The sequence below is a fragment of the Furipterus horrens genome, unplaced genomic scaffold (genome assembly GCF_987537825.1).
Source record: "Furipterus horrens unplaced genomic scaffold, mFurHor1.1.pri manual_scaffold_4, whole genome shotgun sequence".
In the NCBI taxonomy this organism is placed as follows: domain Eukaryota; kingdom Metazoa; phylum Chordata; class Mammalia; order Chiroptera; family Furipteridae; genus Furipterus; species Furipterus horrens.
Genome location: NW_028327174.1, coordinates 81,328,907 through 81,340,860, shown reverse-complemented (window position 1 = coordinate 81,340,860; position 11,954 = coordinate 81,328,907).

Below are 11,954 nucleotides of genomic sequence, written 5' to 3'. Positions count from 1 at the left end.
AAATTCCCCCAAAAGACATTTATGGATTTGTATTTATTCAATATTGTTGGATTTGTTCAAGATGTAGTGTGTTTTGATAGAGAAAATGACAAATACCTATGGGACATCCAAAAGAGGAGGTCTGGTAGGCAATTTTAACTTTATGATTTTTATTGCCTCTCTGAAGGAGGATGTGGAGAAAGAAGTGAGTCAATTTTGGGGATCAGGAAGATTAATCACATAGTTTGTAAGAATTGAATGTGGGCTTCTAACAAACCCCCTTTTTCCTTTAGAATATACCCTGTCATTTTACTGTTCTTTCACCAAAGAAAAGGTACCAGATGGAAAAGTTTGCTGCTGCAGTGAGGAAAACATATACAGTAGGAATAAGATCATGAGATATTTGGAAATATTGAATATTTTATCATTGAGCAACTACATTGTATGTGCATTAGCCAGTTTTCCCCTGTTTTTCTTTCTGAAATACTTTTCAGTTCCCTGTTTTTTATTTTTTGTTGTTGTTGTTGTTTTGTTTTGTTATTGTGTTTTGTTTTAAGTTAGAGGTGTTCTGGTATATATATTTTTTGGAATTTTATTGTTCTGTAAGACTATTTCTGATATAGTTAGGGTCAAATATTAAGATGTTTACTAGTGTTAAAGAGGTGATGTGTCCATGTCTCAGAGGTGTTTGCGTGTCTCAGAGGTATTGTTTTATTCAGCAATATTTATTGAAGATCTAATATTTGCCAGGCCTTGTTCAAAGTACTACAAATAGAGCAATAAACAATAGGAAGAAAATCTCAGCTTCGTTAACACTCACCTATAGGAGACAAACAATAAACCTTGGACTTAATCTAGTGATTACACTTCCCAGCAAAAGAATAGCATTTAAAATTTACTATACATTGCAATAGACCCTGACAGAGGAGAGAAACAGATGAATTATAGATACATATAAAGGGTATAGGACAGAGTACACATTTATTTAATGTTCTTAGGGGCATATAAGTGAGTAAAAATACAGCCTTTATCATGAAGAATTTATCATCTAATAAGTTTATATGAGACAAAAAACAGAGAGTTTCAAAATTACATAATATTGGGTTGGTCAAAAAGTTCATTTGTTTTCTTCTGTAAGATGGCTCTAGTAGTGCTTACTACTACAAATGTCTTTAACTACATTCAAAACAATTGTGTTAGATTGCATTGTGACAGCTGTCATATCAGTGTACATTTAAAAAAAATCAAAACTGGTCAGTTTTTATGTAGCCATTTTAATAATAAAGATGGGAAAAATAAGCAACATTTCTGGCCTATTATGCTTTATTATTTCAAGAAAGGTAAAAGCCCAACTGAAACACATAAAAAGATTTGTGCAATGTGTGGTGAAGGTGCTATGACTGACCAAATGTGTCAAAAGTGGTCTGTGAAGTTTCATGCTAGAGATTTCTTGCTGGATGATACTCCTTGGCCAGGTAGACAGTTGGAGTTAAAAGTGATAAAATTGAGATATTAATTGAGAATAATCAATGTGATAGCATGCAGGAGATAGCTGACATAGTCAAAATATTCAAATCAATGAAATTGGTGAAAATGAGATATGAGTCTTTTATTTTATGGATAAAAACATACATTTTTTGGGCAACCCAAGAAATGTTACCCAAGACATCATTTGAAAATATCTGTGCAGCCATGTCCATAAAAATATGTCGTATAGCAGATGGCACCTTCCATATTTTTGTGTAATATTTTAAATAAACGAGTTAAACTAAACTTTTAGGAAATATGAATATATGACAGGCTTTTTGCAAAGCTATTTACATGTTATTTCATTGAGGTTTTATAGCAGATTTTCAATAATTTGTATTCAGAAGTTGACAAAAGTAGGTTTATAGTTGTTTGTATGGAAAATGATTCAATAATTAGTAAATAATAATATGAGAATAAACTGTTTTGTAGTCTCACAACTGTAAACCTATTTTTGCCCACCCCATATCTATAAAACCTTTTTAATGATGAGAAAATTAAGACAGAATGGTTTAGCCACTATTAAAGTATTAAACAGCTTATATTTAGAAGGTCCATTTGACTCTCAGATTGTTTTTCTTCTTTTTTTCAATTGCAAAAATCTGCCTCTCTGCAAGAGTAAACATTTTAATTCCCAGGCTAAATGTCAGTATTTCATTAGTGAGGAAGCTAATATAAAGGAATATATGAGAGTTTTTCTTATGGAATTCCCTAATACTTAGCCTAAAGTTAATGGGGATTTCCAGTCAAGATAAAGGCCTAGACAGACATGCTGCATCTCCCTCCACAACTAAGAAGGAATACAACTACTTCAAAACTAGAAACAACCAGAAGTTCCAGGATATCAAACTGCATGGAAGTCCAGCAAACAAAGCTATAAAGAAATACTCATCCAGACAGGTAGGAGGGATGGAGCTGGGGCAGAGGGGACTCGTTGTGGTGGCGGAAACAGTGGCAGCAGCAGCAGCAGTAGGCTGGCAGAAAGTGCAGTCACACATTTTAGAAAGTCAGGAGGGACACCTGGAGAGTGTTCCCAGCTCCTCACTGGACTTCGAAGCTCACAGTCCCAGAACCAGGGAAAATCAAGCCTCATTCCTTCTGACTGTGCAGACTAGTGGGGGTTGGGGTGGAAGCAAAAACTGCCAGTCTCGCAACAGAGTCTGCTTGTTTAAAGGGCCCCCATGATCTGAGAACATCCGCAGACCCAGCCACTCTGGTAACGACGACCAGAACAACAGCTAGAGAGGCACCAGTTCCATATGGAAGTGGGAAAAGTGCCTAAAAAGGGGGCAGGTGCTGAGCAAGCGGCATTGCTCCCTCTCAGACCCCTACCCCACATACAGTGCCACAATGTGGTGAAACAGGTTTCCCTGTACTGATGAATCCCTAAGACTTCACTCCTTACAACATAACAGGAGTGACAGCTCTACCTGAGATTCGGAGGCAAATAAACACAGGAGCCTGTCAGAATGAGGAGACAGAGAAATATGGCCCAAAAGGGGGAATGGATCAGGGTTCCAGTGGGATAACTAAGCGATGAGGAGATAGCCAACCTCACAGATGAGGAGATAGACAACCTAATAGATGCAGAATCCAAAACACTGGTGATAAAGATGCTCACAGGCTTGACAGATATGCTTGAGTACAGCAAACGCATAAGAGAAGAAGTGAAGGCTATGCTAAGTGAAATGAAAGGAAATCCACACAAAACCAATGGTTAAGGAATGGAAACCAGGGTTCAACCAGTGCAGAATGAGGAAACAAGAATTGAAAAAAATGAGGAAAACTTCCCGAATTTTGCGAAGGAGATGAAGCATGGAAGGTCCGGGGCGACGTGGACCCAGAGAGGACCACAGTAGGACGCGTCATAATTGAGATGCCAAAGGCGAAAGACAAAAGAGAGTCCTGGGGGCAGCAAGAGAGAGGCAGAGAGTTGCCTACAAGGGGTATCTATAGGACTATCAGCTGATTTCTCAGAGGACACTTTGCAAGCAGGAAGGGACTGGCAAGAAGTATTCAATGTGATGAAAGGCAACCTGCAAACAGGATTACTCTATCCAGCAAAGCTATCATTTGGAATGGAAGGGCAGATGAAGTGCTTCCCAGACAAGGTGAAGCTAAAAGAGTTCATCATCACCAAGTCATTATATGAAATGTCAAAGGGACTTACTTAAGAAAAAGATCAAAACTATGAACATTAAAATGACAACAAACTCACAACTATCAACTACTGAATCTAAAAAATAAAAACAAAATCCAACTAAGCAAACCAGAATAGGAACAGAATCATAGATATGGGGTTCATTTGTAAGATTATTAGCTGGGAGGGGGGAGGGGGAGAAATGGGGATATGGTGTAGGGATTAAGAAGCATAAGTGGTTGGTACAAAATAGACAGGTGGAAGTTAAGAATAATATAGGAAAGGGTGAAGCCAAAGAACTTATATGCATTACCCATGGACATGAACTAAGGTGGGTGGGATTGCTGGAGGGAAGGCCGGTACTGGGCAGAGGGGAGCAAAGGGGGAAAAAAATGGAACTACTGTAACAACATAATCAATAAAATATACTTTTTAAAAAGGTTAAAGATGTAAGAATAAATACACCATTTTAAAATTTAAAAATAGTTAATGGTTTAGTAATCTATATATTGTTCTCATTATATAACACGGGTATAATCATTACTGGCTAAGTATGCTTATTCTTTTTATAAAATTCTATAAATCACAAAAATGGTATAGTCAGATATTTGGACTGAAGAGTCCCCATTGAATATTTCAATGAAAATTTTGGTATTATATTGGGCAAGTGAGGTAAAAGCTCTCCTGAAAGAATACTGTCTTAGCATGGTGTGATACCATCTCTGAATGCTTCATTTCACTCTTGAAACCTGAAATAAACATATCACTTCATACTGCACTGATAACAGAAATATACACTCCAGTGAAATCAACTTGCTGACTGATGGATATCATCTGCTAGCTGAACATCTTACAAGTGATGACATGTAAATTTCTCTCTGCTAGAAAGGCAAATGCTTATTAGTTTCTAAAGGACTGGATTCCTCTGAAGATGTATAGTCTATTAACAAGAAAAAAAAACTAGATAAACTTTAGGCATAGTTAGGTTAACATAGTTCTTGTTATTTCCTTCTTTTGGTGTTACCTAACAGCAAGTTGGGGTCCTGCTAACCACCACCACCCCCTAGGCAAAATTCCAGAGGCAAAGGTCTGGTGATAAAGGAAAGGAGTCTTTATTTAATAACAGTCACTTAAGCCTATTAAGTCACAGCTTTAATCACTTAAGCCTATCCACTAGGGCTAAACTAAAACCTGGGTTCTCCTAATTTTTCCCCTGTTAGTTTCTGTAGTAGTTTACAAGTTAAAACAACAATAATACATAAAATCTACACAATTCCAGAATGGCAGGCTTCTGCTTCAGAGCCTGTTCCCTCTAGAACACTCAAAGAATAAACCTGCCACCCTCTGCCAGGCCATCCTGATCCTAGGCTGTGCCCAGAGTTTCTTCCCATACAAAATATCATTCATTGGGAAATGCAGGCAGCTGCAGCATAATAATCCAGGCATCCTCCAGGAAAAGAGAGACCCTGAGAGCCAGAGCCAGCCAGTCCAGGAGCCAGAGAGCCAGCTCAGGAGCCAGAAAAGCTTGTGAGCCAAAGGGTGAGCCCTCTTTTTATTTCCATCGGCTCTGAAAGCCTTCAGCTTCTCAGCCAATCCCGTCCTAGACTGCTTTTCATTGCCTTGGCAAGCTCCTCCTATGGTTCCTCCCACTTCTCCCTTGTGATCTTAATCAGATCTCTCTGTATCACTGGTAAAAACTAAAGAGACGCCTTTCTTTTTCTTTCTTTCTTTCTTTCTTTCTTTCTTTCTTTCTTTCTTTCTTTCTTTCTTTCTTTCTTTCTTTCTTTCTTTCTTTCTTTCTTTCTTTCTTTCTTTCTTTCTTTCTTCCTTCCTTCCTTCCTTCCTTCCTTCCTTCCTTCCTTCCTTCCTTCCTTCCTTTCTTTCTTCCTTCCTTCCTTCCTTCCTTCCTTCCTTCCTTCCTTCCTTCCTTCCTTCCTTCCTTCCTTCCTTTTTTAACTGAAATACATTTTAATGCGATGTTAAGCTAGTTTGACTTAAGTTGAGAAATATGCCATGACTTATACTGCTTATTAATCAATTTTTTTATCTTTACAGTTTTCTTGCTAGCAAAAATAAATTCTGTAAATAAGTAGTCTCTGTCCAATATACTTTAATGGAAGACTAATTGTGTTGTATACAACTCAAGTGCCAATTTAGAGGACATGGAATTTAGAGAAGTGGGTAGAAATGTTTCACTGCCCAAGTCCTAAAACTGAGAAAATTGTGAGAATTCAATTGTTCATGCAAAGTTTGTACACTAGCGACCACAATGTACTTCAGCCTCTTGCTAGCAACTGTCTGTAATAGAGTCATTGGTATTCTGCCTACCATGTAAGTATTTCTTTAAAGGTAAAAAAAAACAAAACTGTAATACCTAAGTTTGATGTGTTTTATATTTTTTTCTTGGTAAGACGTATCACACACAGAGATCTTTTTTAAAAATAAATTTTCAAGAACTTTGGTTAAACTCAGGAGACTTAAAAAATACGAAATCCCACACATGACACTAGTTGAATTTAAATGACTCTCATAAATAGAGCATTTCAAAGGAAAGTGAAATTAGATGAAATATTTAAACTGAGAAAACAAAGGAAAAGTTGATTGTCATACATAACTTTTCTGTTAGGTGGTAGAAATCTCATTTATGAAAATGAATAATATAATCCCACATTATAAAAGGCAAAAACCATGATGTCCCTGGTAATACGTTTTGTTTTTTTTAAAAAAAACTTCAATTTAAGTAAAAACATTGATGAGTGCAAATATACTCAGCACCTACAACGTTCCACATGCTTTTCATGTTCTGTCTTCTCTAGTTCCCACAACATATTTTACTAGAGGTCATTGTTGTTCTCATTTTATTGGCTCCCTACAAACAATAGCCACTTGGTAGGAAATGGAGATGCAGGAAGAAGTAAGGAAGTCCCATGGCCTGTTCTCACATGATTTACAGTTGAGAGGAAATTAGGAAATATAGAATGCCATTGAAAGGTAATTGAAACACAATAGAAGATGAGTATTGTATACAAGACCTAATAGGAAAAAGGAGAAGCCAGGAGAGAAAAGTATAAGTAAAAATTGTTAATTCCAGGAGTAGAAAATGTATGAAAATGCCTATAAGAAAGACTAGGCATGGGGACGTTTTAAAGAATAAATAGATTTATTATTTGCATGAGACTGAACAAAATAAAATCATTCTCCTTTGACTGGCCTCCTCTCATGCTCCTGCTTTTGCATCTTTTTAATGCTCTCTGATAGTGGGGAAAACAACCTCAAAAACTCAAACGTATGGCCTGTGGTCATCCTTGTCTTTATTTTTTCTCTTCTTATTCTCTTGTCAACTCAATAAAATTGGGCCTCTGTCCCTACCAAACCACTGAAATTGCCCCTGTTAAGGCCACTAACACTGAGACTGCAGATACATTGGTAATTTCTTTGTCCTCTTAATTGAATTATTATTTAACCACTCCTGCTTTCTTTGAAGTTTTGTCCTCTGGGTTTCTAAGACAATACACTCTTATTAAGACTCCTTCTTAAGCCTATTTTTTAAAAAGTATATTTTATTGATTATGCTGTTATAGTAGTTCCATTTTTTCCCCTTTGCTCCCCACTGCCCAGTATCCCCCTTCCCCCAGCAATCCTACCCCCCTTAGTTCATGTCCATGGGTTGTGCATATAAGTTCTTTGGTTTTACCTTTTCCTATATTATTCTTGACATTCCCCTGTTGATTTTGTACCAACCAATTATGCTTCTTAATCCCTGCACCATTTCCCCGTTTCTTTCCCTTCCCCCTCCCAGCTGATAACCTTCCAAATGATCCCCATACCTAATGATCCCCATACCTATGATTCTGTTGCTATTATGGTTTGCTTAGTTGGGTTTTGTTTTTATTTTTTGGATTCAGTTGTTGATAGTTGTGAGTTTGTTGTCATTTTAGTGTTCATAGTTTTAATCTTCTTTTTCTTAAATAAGTCCCTTTAACATTTCATATAATAATGGCTTGGTGATGATGAACTCCTCTAGCTTTACCTTGTCTGGGAAGCCCTTCATCTGCCCTTCCATTCTAAATGGTAGCTTTGCTGGATAGAGAAATCTTGGCTGTAGGTCCTTGCTTTTCATCACATTGAATACTTCTTGCCAGTCCATTCTTGCCTGCAAAGTTTCTTTTGAGAAATCAGCTGATAGTCTTTTTTTTAAATATATATTTACTTTTTTTTTTTTTTTAAAGATTTTGCTTATTTATTTTTAGAAGGAGAGGAAGGGAGGGAGTAAAAGAGGGAGAGAAACATCAATGTGTGGTTGCCTCTCACATGCCCCAACTGGGGACCTGATGTGCAACCCAGGCATTTGCCCTGACTGGGAATCGAACCAGCAACAATTGGTTTATAGGCCCGTGTTCAATCCACTGAGCCACACCAGCCAGGGCTTCAGCTGATAGTCTTATAGACACCCCTTTGTAGGTAACGCTCTGCTTTTCTCTTGCTGCTTTTAAGATTCTCTCTTTATCTTCCACCTTTGGCATTTTAATGATGATGTGTCTTGGTGTGGTCCTCTTTGGGTCTAGCTTGTTTGGGACTCTCTGTGCTTCCTGGACTTGTATGTCTCTTTCCTTTGCCAAATTTGGGAAGTATTCCTTCATTACTTTTTCACATAAGCTTTCAACTTCTTGCTCTTTCTCTTCTCCTTCTGGCACTGCTATGATTCGGATGCTGGCACATTTAAAGTTGTCCCAGAGGTTCTTAAACCTCTCCTCATTTTTTTTTTTTTCAATTCTTGTTCCATCATCCAGTACTGGTTGACTGTGTTTTTCTTCCTATGTTCCAAATCATTGATTTGAATCTTGGTTTCCTTCCCTTCACCATTGGTTTTGTGTGAATTTTCCTTTGTTTCACTTAGTGTAACCTTCACTTCTTCCCTTATGCACCTGCCATACTCAAGCATATCTGTCAAGCCTGTGAGCATCTTTATAACCAGTGTTTTGAATTCTGCATCTGTTAGATTGTCTATCTCCTCATCTGTGAGGTTGGCTATCTCCTCATCACTTAGTTATCCCACTGGAACCCTGATCCATTCCCCCTTGTGGGCCATACTTCTCTGTCTCCTCATTCTCACAGGCTCCTGTGTTTGCTTCTGTGTCCCAGGTAGAGCTGTCACTCCTGTTATGTTTAAGGGGTGGAGCCTTAGGTATTCATCAGTACAGGGCAACTTGTTTTACCATGTTTTGGTGCTGTATGTGGGGGAGGGGTCAGAGAAGGAACAATGCCACTTGCTTAGCACTCACCCCTTTTCCAGGCACTTCTCCCACATTCCTATGGGACTGGAGCCTCTCTAGGTGTTGCCATCGCCGTCATTCCCAGAGTGAGTCAGTCTGCAGACATTCTAGGACTGTGGGGGTCCTTTAAATAAGTGGACTCTGCTGAGAGACCAGCAGTTTCTTACTTCACCCCAACCCCCACTGGTTTGCACAGTCAGAAGCAATGAGGCTTGATTTTCCCTGGTGCTGGGACCATGAACCTCGCAGTCTGGTCAGGGGCTGGGAACACTCCCCATGTGTTCTCCCCACTTTTTGAAATGTGTGACTATGCTTTCTGCTGGCCTGCCACTGCTGCCACTACTGCCGCCACCACACTTCAACCTCTCTTCCTGGGCTCTGCCCCTCCTACCTGTATGGATGAGTATCTCTTCTTTATATCTTTGTTTGTTGGATTTCCATGCAGCTTGATTTTCTGGAACTTCTGGTTGTGTCTAGTTTTGAGGTAGTTGTATTTCTTCTTAGTTGTGGAGGAGACTCAGTGTGTCTGTCTAGGCCTCCATTTTGGCTGGAAGTCCCTTAAGTCTAGTTTTGATAAGGCTTCCTTCTCTTTCCTCACCCTGGTGTCCCAGTGCTGAGCTTGTGGATCATTGTCTGCTGTATTTTCTTCCTATGTGATCCTAGTCAGTTTTAAGCTTTAGAAATTTTTTTTAAGTAAGTGATTTCTAGATCCACATCTTTTCCTGACAACTTCTCTGAATTCTAGACTTGTATATCTAAGTATATACCAGTGGTTTAAAACACATATTTATTTATATCATTCATATTGAAGATGAATTTTTAATAACTAATAATTTTTTATACCATGGTATTTCACCATCCTCAATAAATGACTATCCCAATTCCTACAAGAATCCCCACATTCTATTTAGAAGTACTGAGACCTATGAAAGAGAACTTTGCTTGCCTTTGAGCATACTTCTGGATGCTACATGCTTCTCTTCTTCCATGTTCCGTTGTTTAGAACTTAGTCTGCTTTCCTCCCAGTAAGAAAATGTAGTCTTTATTCTAGGCAACTCCATGTTCAGCTAAATCTCGACTAGTTGTACTAGTAAGAGGAAAGGAGAGAATAGATATTAGGAAAACTAACAGTATCTGCCATGACATGTAATATAGGTCTTGATGTTACTCTCTAAAATGGTTTCTCATTTAGTTTTTTGCCTTATCCAGCTAGTTTCTCAAAGCTAAAAACTTGGAAACGGCCCTTGATTTCTCTCTTTGGGATGTATTCCCATTGATTGCATGAGGAAGTCAAGTTTCTGATATACATATTGTGTGAATCTGACAATATCTCTGTGTCTCCCTTGCTATTACCCTAATGATCACTTCTCACATGGACTATTGTTTTTACCCTCAAACTGGTTTTCATGATTATACTCTTATAATCCATTCTCAAAAAAGCAGTTGGAGTTGTCTTATGAAAATGTAGTTCAGATATGTCTTATTAGAGACCTGAGTTCTTCAAATGGCTTCCTACTATGCTTATAATAAAAGCCAAGTTCCTTAACACAAGCTAGGTACTAAAGGATCTGGCTGCTTCCAAACTCTTTTATTTTTTAAAATTTTATTATTAGTATTTTAATTATTTTTTTTAATTTTAATTTTTATTGTGGTTCTATTACAGTTGTCCCAATTTTTTCCTTCATTGCTTTCTACTGCCCCAGCTCCTAACCTTTTGATGTTGCCTCATGATTCTTTCAAATGTGTAGAGTAGATCATAGCCACTTTACTTTTTTTAAAATCAGTTTCATGAATTAAGTAAATTCAATCTCACCTTAGAGCTTTATTCACATTGTGCTCTCTCTGTCTGGAATATTCATGTTACTTCTTTTCCTCATTCATTGTTTTTGCAGCCCTAGCAAACTAATATAATATGTGTTATCCTTTTTTTACTCCTAAACTAACAAATCAGTTAAAATACTTTTAAATTTTGATTTGTTTTATATTTTACATAGGACAAAATTAATCCTATTTTATTTTCATAAAAATTTTTAAAGAACTATGTCCTTTTATAAGTCTGTGGAAAACATCCTTCTAATCATGTTTCCCTACCCTCTAGTTCTATAGGTTTCTTGTGAGGTTACATTTCTATAACATATAGAATGTTGAAAGAAACATTTTTATCATATATAGTGGCTGCTGAAAAACAAAAACCCACAAATTAGCGGAAAATCCAGAGTAATTTTTCTTTGAAATATTTTATTTATTTATTTTTAGAGAGAAGGGAACTGGACTGCAACCCAGGCATGTTCCCTGACTGGGAATCTAACCAGCAACCCTTTGGTTTGCAGGTCAGCACTCAATCCACTGAGTCATACCAGCCAGGACTAGAGTAGTTTTTGATAAATAAAAATAAAATTTTATCTTAAGCACAACCCAGATTTCTCCAAAACAATACAGATTAATACAGAAACAATATGAAGATTAGTATATTATTTATAAAAATGTACTCATGCATGGTATTTATTTTCCTTTCCTGCCTTTTCCATTTCTGCTTTGGCATAAAGTTTTGCTCTGTGAGCCTAAAACTCTGCATCTCACTGAGTGGGGCTTAATTGCCTCTTACAGTTGAGATTAATTACCTATTTAATGCCTGAAAAGATGAACCCCTGCTGCTAAGTTTTATGATTTCTTCTTTTACCATAACATCATACTGTACTTTGGGAGTATGGATAATTAAGTCCTTAACAAACTGCCTTATTATAACTTATTTCAACTAATGCTTTATTTTTCTCTTCTTTCAGATCAAAGTTTATTCTCAGTGGGGGTTTTTTCTAGGTGTATTGGCATAGAAGAGGACATTACCTTTTCCTTTTGGATAAAACAGCTATAGTCTACTAGGGTCTAAAGATGCTTTTTATTTCCCATTGATGTTAGCCAGCTAATATGGAATTTCTTCTGAGTATAAAGGTATATGGCCCACCTTTCAAATACCACTGACTTAACATGCACTTCTCAATGTCTTCCTTTTTGGCATCTCATAAATTTACTTGACC